The 20394-nt window shown below is 38.2% G+C and overlaps 1 pseudogene; it reads left to right on the top strand.

The window, feature by feature from the left end:
- The first annotated feature begins 1863 nt into the window (after positions 1-1863).
- LOC128569084 (ATP synthase subunit a-like) lies at positions 1864-2544 on the top strand (annotated as a pseudogene).
- The last annotated feature ends 17850 nt before the right edge of the window (positions 2545-20394 follow it).

Here is a 20394-nt window from a genome sequence, read left to right as displayed (position 1 = left end):
GATTCGGCATAATCTCACACATTGTATCCTACTATTCCAGAAAAAAAAAAGAACCATTTGGGTATATAGGCATGGTATGAGCCATGATATTTATCGGTTTCCTGGGCTTTATTGTGTGAGCCCACCATATGTTCACAGTGGGTATAGACGTGGACACCTGAGCATACTTCACATCCGTCACAATAATCATCGCCATCCCTATGGGGGTTAAAGTATTCAGCTGACTGGCTACTTTACACAGAGGAAACATCAAGTGATCTCCAGCTATACTATGAGTCCTGGGGTTTATTTTCCTATTTACAGTAGGGGGTTTAACAGGGATCGTATTATCCAACTCCTCACTAGATATCGTATTACACGATACATACTACGTAGTAGCACATTTTCACTACGTCTTGTCTATAGGAGTGGTATTCGCTATCATAGGGGGATTTGTTCACTGATTTCCCCTATTCTCTGGCTACACTTTAGACCAAACCTGGGCCAAAATCCACTTCACTATTATATTTGTAGGTGTAAATTTAACTTTCTTCCCATAGCACTTCCTAAGCCTATCAGGAATACCACATCGTTGCTCCGACTACCCGAACGCATATACAATGTGAAATTCTATCTCATCAATTGGATCTTTTATCTCCCTTACAGCAGTAGTACTAATAAGTTTTATAGTTTGAGAAGCCTTCGCCTCAAAACGAGAAGTATTAATGGTAGAGCTGACTAATACAAACCTAGAATGACTCCATGGTGCCCTCCACCTTATCACACATTTGAAGAACCTACATACATAAAAGCTTAAACAAGAAAGGGAGGAATAGAACCTCCTAAAATTAGTTTCAAGCTAACTCCATAACCTCTATGACTTTCTTCTTCACATAAGATATTAGTAAAATCAATACATAACTTGGTCAAAGTTAAGTTATAGCTTAAACTCCTATATATCTTAATGGCTCACCCAGTACAACTTGGATTCCAAGACACTGCCTCCCCTATCATAGAAGAACTACTATGTTTTCATGACCACACTCTCATAATCGTATTCATAATTAGCTCATTAGTCCTATATATTATCTTCCTAACACTATCAACTGAACTCACACATATAAGTACCATAGATGCACAAGAAGTAGAAACAGTATGAACCATCCTACCTGCCGTAATCCTAATCCTCATTGCTCTCCCATCTCTACGAATCCTGTATATGATAGATGAGATCAACACCCCTTCCTTAACCCTAAAAACAATAGGACATCAATGATATTGAAGCTATGAGTACACAGATTATGACAATTTACACTTTGACTCATACTTAGTACCCACCCCTGATCTAGAGCCTGGGGACCTACGTCTACTCAAAGTTGACAATCGAGTGATTCTCCCCACAGAAATGTCCATCTGAATACTAATCTCCTCTGAAGATGTTCTCCACTCATGAACGGTTCCAGCACTAGGGATCAAAACTGACACAATCCCCAGCTTGGACGCCTAAACCAAGCAACTCTCATAACCTCCAACCAGGAATTTACTACAGACAGTGCTCTGAAATCTGTGGCTCTAACCACAGCATCATGCTAATCATACTTGAATTAGTCCCACTGAAGTACTTTGAAGAGTGACTTCTTAAAACTCTCTAAATCACTGTGAAGCTAATAACCATTAACCTTTTAGTTAAAGATTGAAAGTTACAAGACTATGACACAGTGAATGCCACAGTTAGACACATCAACGTGGACCACAACTATTTTATCTATAATCTTAACACTATTCATCTTATTTCAGCAGAAATTATCAAAATTTATATACCTTCCTGACCCTACCCCAAAACCCACAAAAACATATAAACAAGACGACCCATGGGAAAAAAAAATGAACCAAAACCTATTTGCCTCATTCATTACCCCCACAATAGTAGGACTACCTATGGTGGGTTTTATCATTATATTTCCTTACATCCTATTTTCAACCCCCACACTACTAATTAACAACCGAATGTCCTCTATACAACAATGGCTCATCCAATTAATCTTAAAACAACTAATAGTGACTCACAATACAAAAGGACGAATTTGATCACTAATACTTATCTCACTTATTTTATTTATTTGATCAACTAACCTCCTAGGCTTATTACCACACTCCTTTACACCAACAACCCAACTTTCAATAAACCTTGGCATGGCTATTCCATTATGAGCAGCCGCAGTAATTACAGGCTTCCACCACAAAACAAAAGCATCTCTAGCCCATTTCTTACCACAGGGAACCCCTCCCCTACTAATTCCTATATTAGTCCTTATCGAAACTATCAGCCTTTTAATCCAACCCATAGCCTTAGCTGTACGATTAACAGCCAACATCACAGCAGGACATCTTCTCATGCATCTAACTGGAGGTGCCACACTAGCACTCTCATCGATCAGCCCAACCACAGCTTCAATCACATTCATTATCCTTATTTTACTCTCAGCTTTAGAATTCGCAGTAGCCCTTATCCAAGCATACATATTCACACTATTAGTCAGACTATACTTAGACGACAATACATAATGAGCCACCAAATACACACCTATAACATAGTGAGCCCAAGTCCATGACCACTGACAAGAGCTATCTGAGCCCTACTTATAACATCTGGCCTTATTACATGGTTTCATTTTAACTGCACTATCCTATTAACCCTAGGCCTACTAACCAACACCCTGACAATACAATGATGACCAGACATCATATGAGAAGGTACGTTCCAAGGCCACCATACCCCAGCAGTCCAAAAAGGACTTCGTTACAGAATAATCCTGTTCATTATCTCAGAAGTCTTCTTCTTTGCAGGGTTTTTCTGATCATTTTACAACTCAAGCCTAGCCCCTACCCCAGAACTAGGAGAATACTGACCCCCAACAGGAATCAGTCCCCTGAACCCTCTAGATGTCCCCCTATTAAACACAGCAGTTCTTCTGGCCTCAGGTGTCTCAATCACCTAGCACATCATAGCTTCATAGAAGGTAATCGAAAGCATATGACACAAGCCCTATCCATTACCATCGCCTTAGGCCTATACTTTACACTCTTACAAGCATCAGAGTACTTCGAAACCTCATTCACCATCTCAGACGGCGTGTACGGCTCAACATTCTTCATAGCTACAGGCTTCCATGGACTACACGTTATTATCAGATCAACCTTCCTAACTGTATGCCTTATTCGCCAGCTAAGTTTCCACTTTACATCCAACCATCACTTTGGATTCGAAGCTGCTGCATGATATTGACATTCCGTAGACGTAGTCTATTCCTTTACGTATCCATTTACTGATGAGGTTCATGTTCTTTTAGTATAACTAGTACGATTGCTTCCAATCAATAAGATTCGGCAACCTACCGAAAAAGAATAATTAACGCGACAATGATACTAATCACCAACACCACCTTAGCCTCAGTACCAGTATTAGTAGCATTCTGACTACCTCAATTAAACATTTATACAGAGAAATACAGTCCATACGAATGCGGCTTTGACCCAATAGGCTCTGCCCGCCTACCTTTCTCCATAAAATTTTTCCTAGTAGCTATCACATTCCTTTTACTTGAATTAGAAATTACCCTTCTACTCCCACTCCCATGAGCCCTACAAACACATATATTAAATCTGATACTCACCATGACGCTTCTTCTGATCTTAATTTTAGCCTTAGGATTAGCCTATGAATGAATCCAAAAAGGCCTAGAGTGGCAAGAGTATGGTAATTAGTTTAAACAAAACAGATGATTTCAACTCATTAGACTATGAACATTACTCATAATTACCATAATGCCACTAATCTCCACAAATATCATCTTAGCTTATATTACAGCCCTACTAGGAGTACTAATCTATCAATCACACCTCATATCACCTGTACTATGCCTAGAAGGGACGATACTATCAATATTTATCCTAGCTAGCTTAACAAATTTATATCTGCACTTTACACTAGCCAACATCACCCCCATCATCCTGCTAGTCTTTGCCTCCTGTGAAGCTGCTGTAGGCCTCGCACTTCTAGTAATAGTATCAAACACCTATGGCATAGACTACGTCCAAAACCCAAACCTCTTGCAATGCTAAATATCATAATTCTGACAATCATATTATTCCCACTGACCTGACTCTCCCACCACCACACACTATGAATCAATACCACAATTTACAGCCTTATAATTAGCTCAATTAGCCTCTACCTACTATACCAGCCCACTAATAATCTTAACTTTTCCACAACATACTTCTCCGATACCCTATCCACCCCTCTCTTAATCCTAACAACATGACTGCTCACACTGATAATCTTAGCAAGCCAACACCACTTACGCAAAGAACCATTAGTACGAAAAAACTTTACATCTCAATACTAATCTCTTTACAAACATTTTTAATTATAACATTCACAGCATCCAAATTAATCCTATTCTATATCCTATTTGAAGCCACACTAATCCCCACCTTAATCATCATTACCCGATGAGGTAACCAAACAGAACGATTAAACGCCGGATTGTATTTTCTATTCTACATGCTACTAGGATCACTCCCTCTACTAATCACCTTAATCTACACTCAAAACTTCGTAGGGTCATTAAATCTATCTTAACCCTCTACAACCAAAACATATTAGTCAACTCGTGGTGAGATAACCTTACATGAATTGCATGCATAATAGTATTTCTAGTAAAAATGCCCCTAATGGCACCCACCTGTGACTCCACAAAGCCCATGTAGAAGCCCCAATCATCAGATCTATGGTACTAGCAACCATCCTTCTAAAGCTGGGTGGGTATGGGATAATACGCATTACCACCATTCTCAACCCACTAACAAACTCAATAGCCTACCCTTTCCTTACTCTCTCCTTATGGGGAATAATCATAACTAGCTCTATCTGCTTACGACAAACATACCTAAAATCACTAATCACAGATTCTTCAGTAAGCCACATGACCCTAGTAATCATAGCAATCCTAATCCAGACCCCAGCTTTATAGGAGCAACAGCCCTTATAATTGCCCACAGCCTAACATCATCCATAATATTCTGTCTGGCCAACTCAAGCTATGAATGCATTCATAGTCGAACCATAATTTTAGCCCAAGGCTTACAAACACTACTACCCTTAATAGCACTCTGATGACTAATAGCAAGCCTCACCAACCTAGCTTTACCTCCTTCAATTAACCTCATCGGAGAACTACTAATTATCATCACATCATTCACATGATCAAAACTATCCATTCTACTCACAGGCCTAAACACATTAATCACAGCCCTCTACTCCCTCTACATATTTACCACAACCCAACGTGGCAAATCCACCTACCACACCTATAATGTCAAGCCATCTTTCACACGAGAAACCACCCTAATATCATTATATATTCTACCCTTACTATCCCTACCCCTTAACCCCCAAATCATTTTAGGGCCAACGCTTTTTAAATATAGTTTAACAAAAACATTAGATTGTGAATCTAACAACAGAAGACCTAACCTTCTTATTTACCAAGAAAGAATGCAAGAACTGCTAACTCATGCACCCATGTATAAAAACACGGCTTTCTTAACTTTTAAAGGATAGGAGTTATTTGTTGGTCTTAGGAGCCAGAGAATTGGTGCAACTCCAAATAAAAGTAATTAACATAATTCTATCAACAACAATCCTCACTTTGTTAATTATGCTAACCCTACATATTATCCTATCACTAACTAGTATCAATAACATCTCTTTCCCAAACCTAGTCATCAATCTCATGTGCTTTTTCCATCAGCCTTATCCCAGCAGTACTATTCATTAACTTGGGCCAAGCGTCAATCGTTACAAACTGACACTGAGTAACTATCCAAACCCTAAAACTATCAACAAGCCTAAAACTAGATTACTTCTCCATGTTATTCATACCTGTAGCACTATTTGTAACATGGTCCATCATGGAGTTTTCAATATGATACATACACTCTCAAATAAATAAATTCTTCAAGTACCTCCTTCTGTTCCTCATTACGATAATAATCTTACTCACCTCCAACAACCTATTTCAACTTTTCATCGGATGGGAGGGAGTAGGAATCATATTTTTCCTTCTAATTGGGTGATGATATGGGCACACAGATGCAAACACAGCGGCCCTACGGGCCATTTTATTCAACCGTATCAGAGACATCGGGTTTATCCGATCAATAACTTGATTCCTACTATACTCGAACTCATGAGAAATCCAACAAATATTTATCCTAAACCCCAGCACCAAAATACTACCACTAATAGGCCTTCTACTAGCAGCCACAGGCAAGTCCGCTCAATTCGGCCTACACCCATGACTCTCATCAGCAATGGAAGGCCTCACCCCTGTCTCAGCCCTGCTACACTCTAGCACAATGGTGGTTGCAGGTACATTTCTACTCATCCGATTTCACCCCTTGATAGAAAATAATAAAACAATACAAACCTTAACCCTATGCTTAGGTGCTATTACAACCCTATTCACAGCAATCTGTGCCCTAACACAAAATGACATTAAAAAAATTGTAGCATTCTCTACTTCAAGTCAACTAGGACTAATAATAGTAACCACTGGCATTAATCAACCACACTTAGCATTCCTTCACATCTGACCCATGCTTTCTTTAAAGCTATGTTATTTATATGCTCTGGCTCCATTATCCACAACCTAAATGATGAACAAGACATTCAAAAAATAGGAGGTCTATTTAAAACCCTACCTTTCACTGATTCCTCATTAATAATTGTCAGCCTGGCCCTCACCGGCATTCCTTTCCTAACAGGATTCTACTCTAAAGACCTAATCATTGAAACAGCAAACACGTCTAATACCAACACCTGAGCCCTATTAATCACTCTAATCGCCACCTCCCTTACAGCTGTGTATAGCACACGCATCATCTTTTTCGCACTCCTAAGACAACCACACTTCCCTGCAATAACTTCCACTAATGAAATCAACCCCTTACTAATTCAATTAAACGCCTAGCAATTGGCAGAATTTTCCCCGGCTACTTAATCTCCAACAACATTCCACCTTTAACCATTCCTCAAATGACTATACCAACCTACCTTAAGCTAACTGCAATAGCAGTAACAATCCTAGGCTTTTCCATAGCAATAGAAATAAATCTAATAACCACTAATCTAAAATTTAAACATACACAAACACTCTACATTTTCTCCAACTCCCTAGGATTTTTCCCAACAACACTACACCATTCACTACTGAACCAAAACTTGAAATCAAGTTAAAACATATCTTCTATCCTACTAGACTCAATCTGACTAGAAAAGTCTATACCCACAAACTTCCCACAAATACAATTATTTGCCTCAAAAACCGTATCTAACCAAAAAGGCCTAATTAAACTTTATTTTACTTCTTTCTTAATACCAACCCTACTTATTCTTACCCTAATAATTTAATTCCCACGAGTAATCTCAATAATAATAAAAATACTAACAAACAACGATCATCCAGCCATCACTAAAAATCAATTACCATAGCTATACAAAGCACCAGTACCTACAGACTGCACACAAAAAGGCCCAATCCCACCAACATCGTACATCTCTCAATCCCCTATTCCATCAAAATCCATCACCGCCCCCACCCCAACATAATAATCACCCGTTAATAAAACCAAAAGCACCTCTACTATCACACCTAATGACAACGCCCCTCAAATCACAGTACTTGAACCCCAAGACTCAGGGTACTCTTCAGTAGCGATAGCTGTGGTATAACCAAAAACCACCTAAATAAACCAAAAACACTATCAGCCCCATAAAAGACCCTCCAAAACCTATCACAATCTCACAGCCAACTCCACCACTAATAATCAAACCCAACCCCCGTAAATGGGAGAAGGCTTTGAAGAAAACCCTACAAACCCTAAAACAAAAAGTACGCTTAACAAAACACTAAATATATCATTATTCTTACATGGAGTTTAACCATGACCAATGACATGAAAAATCACCGTTGTAATTCAACTACAAGAACCTAATGACTAACATTCGAAAAAACCACCCCCTAGCAAAAATTATCAACCACTCATTTATTGATCTCCCCACCCATCAAACATCTCATCATGATGAAACTTTGGCTCACTACCAGGACTATGCCTTATAATTCAAATCATCACAGGACTGTTCCTAGCCATACACTACACATTAGACACAACCACAGCATTCTCCTCCGTAGCTCACAGTTGCGGAGACATAAACTATGGTGGAATTATCCGCTACCTACATGCCAAAGGAGCATCCATATTCTTCATCTGCCTATTTATTCACATCGGCCACGGACTCTACTACAGATCCTTTACTTTTCTAGAAACCTGAAACATCGGAATTATCTTACTATTCACAGTAATAGCCACAGCATTCATAGGCTACATACACCCATGAGGACAAATATCTTTCTGAGGTGCTACTGTAATTACAAACCTACTGTCAGCAATCCCCTACATAGGAACACGTCTAGTAGAATGATTCTGAGGGGGCTTCTCAGTAGATAAAGCCACCCTCACACGATTCTTCACTTTCCATTTCATTTTTCCATTCATCATTGCAGCCCTAGCCATCATCCGACTACTCTTCCTACACGAATCAGAATCTAACAGCCCATCAAGAATCACATCAGACTCAGACAAAATCCCCTTCCACCCCTATTACACAATCAAAGACCTCCTAGGAGTGATCCTCCTACTAATAACTCTATCTATCCTAGTACTATTCTCCCCTGACCTTCTAGGAGATCCTGACAACTACACCCCAGCCAACCCCCTAAACACCCCACCACACATCAAACCAGAATGATATTTTCTGTTCACCTATGCCATCCTACGATCTATCCCCAACAAACTAGGAGGGGTCCTAGCACTAGTTCTATCCATCCTCATTCTAGCCCTTATCCCCTCCCTCCACATGGCTAAACAACGAAGCATAATATTCCGCCCACTAAGCCAATGCTTATAGTGGACACTAGTAGCCAACCTATTAATCCTCACATGAATTGGAGGGCAACCCGTAGAGAACCCCTTTATTACTATTGGACAAGCAGCATCAATCCTCTACTTTTCAATTATTCTAATCCTCATACCACTAACAAGCCCATTTGAAAACAAACTACTCAAATAAAGGTAGAGTCCTAGTAGTATAATAGTATTACCCTGGTCTTGTAAACTGAAAATGGTGCACCCCTACTCCCTAAGACACATCAAAGAAGAAGCTCTCACCATCTTCACCTTCAACACCCAAAGCTGAAACTCTAATTAAACTGTTCCTTGCAAAATTTGCATTTGACACGATCCAATTTTTCTAACATTTATGTCAGTACTGAAAAATCAAAAACTTTTAAAAACAGCCTATGTACTTTGTGCATATTGTGGTACGAATGTATATATTATATATACATATATATAATGTATATATTAACTATACATAAAGGTACATACATGTATAATAGTACATTAAAACCCTTGCCCTAGGCATATAGGCATGTGCATACCTAAATTTATCGTACATAGTACATTAAACCCATAATGGTACATAGCACATTAAGTCAAATCCACCCTGACACCATGCAGATCACCTCCACTAGCCCACTGCTTAACTACCGAGCTGCATGAAACCAGCAACCACTAGACAGGGATACGTCTTCTCGCCTGGGGCCTATTAAACTTGGGGGTGACTAACGTGAAACTATACCTGGCATCTGGCTCTTACCTCAGGGCCATAAACCTAAGATCGCCCACACTTTTCCCTTAAATAAGACATCTCGATGGATTCAGCCCATGCCCAACATAACTGTGCTGTCATGCCTCTGGTATTTTTTAATTTTCAGGTATGCTTGAACTCAACATCGGCCTCCCGGCCTGCGCCCAGACCATTTATTGTAGCGGAACCCAACGTGTACCGCCTCCACCCCCATAATAGATCAATAAGATCATGTCAGTACACGCTAGAAGGACATGCGGTTAGTACTATACAGTCAACTAAGTCTTACATACAAGTGAGATATGGGTTAATTAATTCATGCTTCGAGGACATACGTGCACACGCATACGTACACACATGTAAAAAATATAAACAACATGCCATGATTATATCCGCAAACCCCCCTACCCCCCATTGCTAATTTATTAAGGCTCATTTTTGCCAAACCCCCAAAACAAAAACTCAACGCAGCAAAATTAGCTCTAAATGACCCCCGCCCCCCGCCACGACAACACCCACCACCCCACTCTTTTTTATAACAAATTTTATGTTATCAGTGGGAGGGTAAAGAAAGAACCTCTCTTCCACCTATCCACCTGTTTTGCATCCTGCTGGGCATTGCCTCAATGTTAGGCCATCTGCAGGTCTGTGTCAGCTTTCACTTTCTGTTTTCCTGGAGCCCAGAGGCCTGCAAGAGGTAAAATATGAGCAGTTCTTTCTGAGTACGCCTTTTCCCTGCGCGCGGGCGACTTTCTGCTGTAGCTACTGACGTCCTGGGATCCCACCCTGCAGCTTCTCTTCAGAGACCTTGCTGCTCTGCTCGGCTGTTGGCCTCCATCATAAACTTCCACCCTGAGCAGTTGTTGATTTCCTTACACTGTTTTTGAGGAATGCCTACAATTTTCCTGCCCTGATTGAGTTTTAAGTTAGGCAAAGCGAAGAAAAGCACCTTGTTATCAGCTCTCCCGGGAGCCCCCGCCACACGGGTTACAGATGACAAAGAGAATTTTCAGCGTGGGCGGCGCCTGTGGCTCAAAGGGGTAGGGCGCTGGTCGCATAGACAGGAGGTGGCGGGTTCAAACCCGCCCCAGCCAAAAACTGCAAAAGAATAAAAAGAGACAGAGAATTCTCAGCCAGTGATCTTGCATTCCCTCTGGAACTAAGGACCAGGTTCCCACACCAGAAACGCGGGCTGTTGTTATTTCTACCATTTTACATTACTTTTTCTTGATTCCTGCTCATTTTATCACTGTAAACTTTGCAGCATCCTCCAGGCCTCGGACAGAGACGACTCTCACTGTTTAACCTGTCAGTGTTTGTGTGAAGAGTCAGACCCTTGAACTACTTAACTCTCAATTTTTTCTGTGCTCCTTTAAAGGTGGTGTTAAATGGACTTCCATTTATTTCTAGAAAGGCAACTGAAATAAGAATCCATTCTCTGCAAAGACCTACTCATAAAACCATTTTGAAGGCATGACTTAGATTTTTGTTTGTTTCAAAAGGCAATCACAACAACTAGATCCCTAAAGTACCATCAGATATTTCCACCTTAACTAACAATATCAGCAAACATTTGGTTACAGATATTATTTTTCTTAATAATCATGGTGACAACTACTTTCTTTCTCCTCTGTCTTTTTTAATAGGGACATATCATCATGGAAAAATGTTTATGGTTTGATTAAAAGAGAATTGGCTAGAAATGACATCATCTGCTCCTATTCACTAGTTTCTAAACTAAAATCTCTGAACTCTGGTCTCAGAGGTGAAAAGCTAAGTAGATTCATTCCACCATTAGCATTTTTCTTCCCTGGGCTTAGCTACAAATGTAACACCCCTCAGCTACTTTTAATTAGACAGCAATATAAAAATGCATTTTAAATCAGTAGTATTTTTATTTCTAACATGAACCTCTCTATTTGGGGAAATGTAATTATTAGGAATAATGGTATGCTCCCTCAGAGACCCTCTTCCTGTCTCTTTCTTGTACACGAGTGTGCACACATGTACGTCTGAATTTATATAGACTTCCAGACATGTACACACAAACCGAGATATGTTTGTGCATGCTCATGTGTGTGTGCTCACGGGTGTGAAAATTAGGCCTAAATTTAAAAAAGTCAATGATGTAGCCGGGCGTTGTGGCGGGCACCTGTAGTCCCAGCTACTCAGGAGGCTGAGGCAAGAGAATCGCTTAAGCCCAGGAGTTGGAGGTTGCTGTGAGCTAAGTGAGGCCATGGCACTCTACCGAGGGCCATAAAGTGAGACTCTGTCTCTACAAAAAAAAAAAAAAAAAAGTCAATGATGTTATTCTGGATAAAAATATAAATATTGTTGCTATCTTTCTTTCCCAAGAATCTTTATTGATTATGCTAAATGTACATTAATCTCTTAATATGTATTAAATCTACTTAAAAATATCATCCTATTGAATTATGAATGTATAGCCTAGGAATATAAAAATTGTCATAATCACTTCATAAAAATTATTTTTATGAGGAATTTCAAATAAAGTAGACACAAGTGAAATACAAAGAATAGTACAATTTGAAAAACACAAGTCACCACAAAATTTAAATCAGTAATTATTGGACATCGCTAAAAATTTGAAACAAATTTATTTAGCATAGTACTGAACTTTATATTTTATGTGAAAAAATATTATTTCATAGTTAGTTTAGCATGCTGTAATAAGAATAGATTAATATAGGAATACTTAAACATAATACGTTCTACTAAATATTTACATAGTTTTTAAGTAAGTACATTATGTAAGTATACTGGTATTTGATTGATTTCCAAAAATTTCATCTGAGAACAGAACAAACTAAACTATAAAGAAATTTTACAAAATGAGCTTCTCTGGCTATAAGCCAACTGATGTAAATAGGAAACAAAAATAAGGAGATTCTTCAAAGAACTCAAAGTAGACCTACCATTCGATCCTATTACTGATATCTATCCAAAAGAAAAACAACAACAACACATTTTACCAAAGAGCATTTACACTCAAATGTTTACCGCAGCAGAATTCACAATTGCAAACAATGTGGACACTACCCAAGTGCCCCTCAACACATGATAGATTAATAAATTGTGGTATATGTGTACCATGGAACGCTATTCATCCATTTTCAAAAACGATGTAGACTTTATCTTTCGTAGCAACTCCGACAGATTCGGAGAGCCTTCTCCGAAGTGGAGTATCACAAGAATGGAAAAGGCAGCTCTGCAGGTACTCAGTACTAATTTGAAATTTGTGGATTAACAACTATGAGAGAAAAACTAAATTAAGCTCAAGTGTGGAGGAGAAGGGGTTGGGTAAGTTTCCACCCAGTGGCGACGTGGCACAGATACACCCCACATTCCTGGGTGAAGGGCACAAGTGCAGCTCAGACTCTAACTTTACAAAAGCAAACTATGTAACCTGCAGGACCATCGCATTAACCTGAAATTAAAAATAAAGGAAACCCTATATGGACAGTAACCATTATTATTATACTTTGCAAATAATCCAGCCAAGTACAGTGAGTCTTAAGATGTATTTTGCACGTAAATTGCTCCTACAGTGGTTTGGGTTTGGTAGGAACCAGAAGCTGGAAATAGGCAATTATGTTTCAGAAGCAGCTATGGTGAAGCCATGGCAAACTGTAGCCGTGTTCATTATTTAAAAATTTGTTTTAGTTGCCTACAATATGGAGTAAATTCTGAATTGTTTCCTGCCTACGAGTCTCCAAATAATGGTTTAATTTTTTTCTTATATGAACTCAATGCAATTGCCACTACCCTTTTCTTGGGGTCCTGTAAACATACCAGGTGACATACGACTTCAAGTGAGAAAAATTTATAAAGTGGCAGCCGTCTACCTCCACGTTAGTGATGGTGCTCTGACTTCAACGTCTGGACATCTAGGATGGTGCCCTCTAGCTCTAAGGAAAATAATTTAAGAACTGTGCCAAATATTAACCTTTGTTCTCTTCTATTTGAAAGCTTCTCTGAATTACAGGCTCCTAGAATGGAGCTTGAGTGTTTAACTGAACTGATCTATTTACAGGATTCAGAGACTGACTAAAGGGTAAATGGAATGACAGGTTTAAATTTGCTCTTTTTCTTTCATCCCAATTTTTTTTTTCACTCCTTTGTCTAACTCTATCTAACAACTTCTAACTCACATTTCCCCAAAGCAATCAGCTTAGCTTTTAATATGTGAAACTTTTTAGGTGCACAGTGAGGACCTAAAAAATTAGAAATATTTTACCTCCAAATATGGCATTTGATAGTCTAGACTGATGGAAGAAGGCTGACCTCCCTGCCTGGCAGCAAATAATTTCTGCCTTACTCCTGTGATCTGTTGTGCAAACTTTGGTCTATTCCAGTCAGCCCAGGCAGTACTTCGTGATTGCTGTAACTGCCTTAGTGTCTTTGTGATAGTCCTTTTACAAAATCTACAATCGTCATTTTTCTAGCACCTTGAATCTTGTCTTCTATATATCATCTTCAAATTTCACAAAAAATTAGTAGTATTAGTTATAGTCCTCTGAGTTCCTGCTCATGACTCATCACACTTTCGTCTCCCCTGTTCTCCAAATCACCCCTCTGCTCCCTTGAAAAACGAACACATACTTTTCTATGTTCTCACTCTCGCAGTATGGCTCGTGCTGCTTCTGTTTGGAATTCTCCTTTTCAATATCATATCTTCAATAAACCTCACAGAATCCCCTTTATTTGTTAAATCTCAATAATTTTTAACAAAATAGGCTATTCTAAATAAAAGGAACACCAATAGCACCATGAGATCAACATAAGGAGGAGATAAAATGGGCATCTAGACCAATAGCAGATTTCAAGGAGAAATAGCCTCTGATTTGACCCTTGATTAAGAGAATCAAGAATTCTTCTATACTTACTCGGGAATCTGTGCTAGCAATATCAAGTATTCTTTTTTTTCCCCTTAGGAAAAGAGCAGGTGTATGCCCTAAACGGTGATACATGCCCTGATGTGAAAACGCATGTGTGTTCAGATAATTTACACCAAATGAACTTTGGGTACAACATAATGGTTGAAGTGCAAAGCAAAACCAGGCAAAAATAGTGACAGGTGACAGAGGACAGGGAAGAGACAGGCCACGCAGGGTTATTATGGCATCTGGAGAATTTGCTTTATAAGCACGATGTATCACTACATCTTTATAACATTGGTTGGCAATAAAACTTTGAAATAGAATTATATTTACATTTAGCCAGAGAGAAATAATATCCCATGGCCATTTTTAGTTTATGGAGCCACTTTCTAATGATTGCATTTTGATTCACAGGAAAAGGTATAAGTGCTTTCTAAAGATGTTTTAAAATAAATCATTTTAATGTTTTCTTATATATTAAACTGAAAGCTGTGAATTATATATAGATGTTAGATGTTATGGGTGTTAGCTTAAGACTTATTTCAGTTCCTATGAGAACAGGTAAAAACTAGGTATAGAATGTTAAGATAAGAGTTAATAAAGTCCATTTGTGTCTTAAGCATTGGGGTAGGATTTAGAATGTGAAATGTCTTACCTTGGGGTCATCCTATTATAAACCTACTATTGTTTATAATTTCTGAGGCTAGAGCCATTATGTCAAATGCGATATTGCACCCATGTATGCAACACAATTTACCCATACTCATATGTAGGAACTCCTATACTTTTACACTGGGTTTTTCAGAAAAACTTTTAGCTTAATATTTACATATTGTGAGCTCAATTGATTTGCAAAGTTGAAGGCTATAAAACAAAACAATTTGATGATTTGGATAAAAAACAAATGTCCCTAAAAATGATTCTAGGATCTAAAGTTCATTCTCATTTTATTTACTAATGTGTTTCCAACTGCAATTAAGTATTTTTACTTTGTTTACTTTGGAAATAATTCCTGCGCCGGAGAAGTAAACTGTATTAGATCTGCATGTAATGGACTTATATCCTTAGGGCTAACACAAAGAAGAAGTGGATTTGAAGCACAGAAGAATAAAAAGTTCATTATGGCTGCATTATAAGGAATAATTTGAAAGCAAGTCTTAAAAATAGTAATAGTGTTTAGAATTTTGTCATAGCAGGTGATGGCAGTCCTTTGACTAATTTATTCACAATGGCAAGGGGATCACTAAATTTATATTTGAGAGATATGAAATGATAGACTATTTTGTAGGTAAAACCATTACTAGATTGTAATAAATCAAATATTGCAAGGGAGGGCAACAGAAGAAATATTGCTATATCAGGGAGCACTGGCAGGTTTTATTCATGATCAGCTGAATGGGGGCATGCAAATCAGTAGAAATGTGGAACAGTGTATGGGACAGTGAGGGGCTGAGAGAGCATTTAGATGCTGAAATTGTGTAGCACATACAAGAGCCAAGGCAGAGGTCACAGGTAGAGGGATGAGTAGGTTTGCCAGATATCACAAACTTGAGATATAAATTTGAAATAAAATCACGATAAGAAATCAAACCAGATGCTATAAAGGCAAATATAATCCCCACATGTGGTCAAGAAATTCCAGGATTTTATATAATTAAAAGAGGTTAAAGAATAATCATTCAACATAGATCTGTTTATATAAACCCCAAATCCAAACGGAATCATCTATAATCATGTTAATATCTAGGTATTTACAAAGGAAAAGCATACTTCTATTAGCTATCGTTTCCTGTGAGGAAAAAAATATTTGGTGAAAAGGCCAATGGAAAACCCCTGCTTTTAATTCATTATAATGCTGGGGTAGGGTTTTGCTTAAAATATATAAGAATATAGTTGTTTCATCAAAAATAAATGGTTTGTTTGAAAGGAGAAGATGTAAACCATCCATTAAGTACAAAAACATTTTGAGAAATGTATAGATATATGATCAAGGGAAAGCAGAAACCATAGAGAACAGGTGGTTTTTCAAAGACATTTAAGGATGGTCTTTAAAGACTCCCAGGAAAGACAAAGCTTTGGGACCTGGTGTCACTTTTCTTTCAGTTTTGATCTCCTAGTGCTTTCCTTTCCTTTCTGCTCTTTCTAATCATGCACCCCAAAGCCAGGCTCTGAGTGAAGGGAGAAAGTCATAGGAATTCTCAGACTGCACACTGTTAGAACCACTGACTTGCCCTTCCAGAGTAAGACAATGCTACTTTTGTTTTAGTGAACTAATCCATTTTATATCTTAGGGAACATGGAGTAGGGTTGCAAATCAGTTTCTGTATCCTGCAAGTAGCAAAGTGTCTAGTCCTACCTTTTCTAAGAGTAAGTCTTGTTTGGCATCATTACCTTAGCAGATTTACAGTCCGAGCTGGCTGGTCAATCGGACTGTGTTAGATGCAACAAATTACCTGTGGGGGAAGCGTGGTCTGGTGTTCAGATACTTCGACTTCATTCTCAACCTGTTATCCTAGAGAAAATAAAGAGATAACAAACAGAAATAAGCAGGCAGATGAACACAAGGAGAGCATATTTTGTATTCTTTATTCCTTTCTCTAACATTTTTAAGGTGAGTGGATAATAAATTTACAAAAAGTTTCCGCGAAGTATATCTGATGGCCTAGAGTCAGTATTTCAAAGAAATTCTTTTTAAAAATTTCCTACCATTAAAGAACAATTTTATATGATTGTTATCAACATTTTTTTTAATAAATCTACAAAGCAACTCTTGTCAACCTTTCAACATTTACTGGAAATAGCCCCTCATCAGAGCCCCCGGATTCATACACAACACTATTTCACCATTACATCTGAAGACTTGATTCATGTTCCCGTGCACCTCTGAAATTTCCTACTATTTTCCAACCTTTTAGTGATTTAGGAGAAAGTGAAGAAAGTAGTGTAGCAACTGAAAAGTTCCACTCAAAATGAACACTTCACTCGCTTTTTCTTTTAAGAGAACATGAGAATTCCTCCACATTCAAAAAAGTGACAATCTTTTCTTTTCGTCTTTGTGAAGATAATGGAGAATCTATAGAAACTCCATTAAAAGTATGTTATGGATAAAGTTATTGCAAGGATGATTTTAAAATGGCTTAAGAAAACAACACTATATATTAAGTGTGAGTAGATTTACCTTCACTTAGATCCCTTCAATAGCGTTCCTTGGGATAGGTAAAGATATTCTTACAGATGGACTAATGATGGCACACACTTTGCAATTTCCGAATGAAGCTCAAAATACAAGTGGGTATAATCTATTAAAACTTGATAGGTGTGCTGCAAACTTGTTCAATTGTGTAGGAAGTGTTTTTTAATCATATTAAAAATGGTACTTGAAATAGGAGAGAAAAAATATATAGCAAACATGTCTTAAAATCTAAGTGTCTTTACTACCCACATAAGATCTTAATCTAAGTCTTTCATTATTATTCACTAGACATTCCTCACAAAACAAAGACATCCTATATATTTTGGAATTAGAAACTGATACAGTATTTTTATTCTAGATGTTTTTAGATTCAAAGAATTTACTTAACTGATAAAAGCACATGAGGCATCACTGACTCATCTTTTAATTTAGCAGGTTGAAAGTCAGTATCTTTTCTTTTCTTTTTAGAACTTTTTTTATTGCACAGATGAAAGTATAGAGTTGTACTGGGTAATATGCCCGTTACATTCTGGGCTTTGGAAGATAAAAGACATGATGACTTCATGGCAGGCCTCTATTTTCTCCCTAATGCTGCCACTGTCTCTATTCTAAATCTGAAAAGAACGATTTCCTCTTTGTGATCTCTTTTGCCGCTCTGTTCTCTTTCTCCGATGCAACTTACTAGTACTACCTATTATAATTTTAAATACTTATACAGGTTAAATGATACTTTTAAACCGATATTACACAGTGAACATCATATAAACATTGGTAAAATAAAGGCAAATAATGTTGTTTAGAACCTAAAGTTTTCCCCTAGGGCAAGCCTGCTTCCTTCCTGCGATGGGAGATTCCTTTACAAAGTTCTATTTTTGTTTCTCTGAATCTTTCTCTCGCTAGTTCCCTCCCTCCTTTTCTCTCTCTTTTTTTCTCTCATGATACAAGACCTTTGTTCCCTTGGAGTGATCTCTTGTGTTTGGAATTGAGCACACTTGCAAGTATATATTTGTTCCACCGAGAGTCTGGCTCTCTCTAGACCTGATTAATTTTTCTCACATGAATGTTCAAATTTCCTCATCATTCTTCACACATTTTTTCCTGTGTTAATCACCTTAATTTTTACTTCCTTTTGTTTCAGTATCTTCTGCCTCCTAACCTTGTTTGAGTCACAGCACCTCACTTGTTTAATAGCTATCTGACAATTACTCTCATGTATACAAGATCCCTGAATATATGCAGGAGGACAAATGGCAGGACAGAATGCAGAAAATAGAATTTCTGCCTGCTTTGAGATCTGACACTCACTGCATGCTGTGACGTTAAGAAACGTAAAATATGTATAATCTGTACATACTTGAAATGTATCCATTTCAGACAGAGAAACCGATTCAGACTCTCATATTGAAAACCAGTATACAGACTCTCATATTGAAAACCAGTATACAGGGCGGCACCTGTGGCTCAGTGAGCAGGACACCGGCCCCATATACCGAGGGTGGCGGGTTCAAACCCAACCTCCACCAAACTGCAACAAAAAAATAGCCAGGCGTTGTGGCAGGTGCCTGTAGTCCCACCTGCTCGGGAGGTTGAGGCAAGAGAATCGCCTAAGCCCAAGAGTTGGAGGTTGCTGTGATCTGTGACGCCAGGGCACTCTACCGAGGGCAATAAAGTGAAACTCTGTCTCTACAAAAAAAAAAAAAAAAAGAAAACCAGTATACAAAAAGATTATTTATTTTTTAAAGTTGTATATGTAGTTAAAACACACACAAGAGCTTTTTTTTTTTTTTTTTTTGCAGTTTTTAGCTGGGGCCGGGTTTGAACCCACCACCTCCAGTATATGGGGCTGGCAGCCTACTCCTTGAGCCACAGGCGCCACCCCACAAGAGCTTTTATACATCAAATTTGCACAAGAAAAAATAGAAACACTTGATACCAATTAACTATGTAAAGAGGATTAAACAGTGTTAAGAAGTAACCTTTGGCTTAATCACTAGTAAATGTATTTAAAATGTTAAGAAAATGGAAGGAAAATGATAAAAATCATTTTTGCTAAAAGGGATATTAAGAAAAAGGTTTTGATTCTTTAAGCTCTCTGGGTAATTTGCTTGATGGTGCTCATTTAATTATTGGCAAGGAAGCTGTGAAAACGGCCCCCAGCAGGAGAGTAGATTTATCATTATGTATATAGAATAGAAAACCTGGCTGGGATTTTTAAGACATATTTCTGTGTAAAAGGAAAAAACCTACCAAAAACTATGTTGCACTTAGTCCCTGGTCAGATGCTGACAGTAACACTGCAGGTTGCACTCAGGAGAGTGACATGGAGGTGGGGGACACGTTATTTAAAGCTGCCACAGGACAGGAAATGTCTCGAGCTTTTGGTGAGGTACCAAAATCACACTGGATAATTATCCATGTTTATTTTTGAGGAGACCAAAAGATTCCTCAGCAAATACTTCTCATTTTGAGAGAAACATTCCATCACCCCAGGGCATGTCAGAGTCACAGTTGTTCTGCGGAAGCCAGCAGCAGGAATTGGGGGAACT

This window comes from Nycticebus coucang, chromosome 17 (assembly GCF_027406575.1).
Source record: "Nycticebus coucang isolate mNycCou1 chromosome 17, mNycCou1.pri, whole genome shotgun sequence".
NCBI classification, from domain to species: domain Eukaryota; kingdom Metazoa; phylum Chordata; class Mammalia; order Primates; family Lorisidae; genus Nycticebus; species Nycticebus coucang.
The sequence above is the reverse complement of the archived record's forward strand: the minus strand, read 5'-3'. Positions and strand labels throughout refer to the sequence as shown.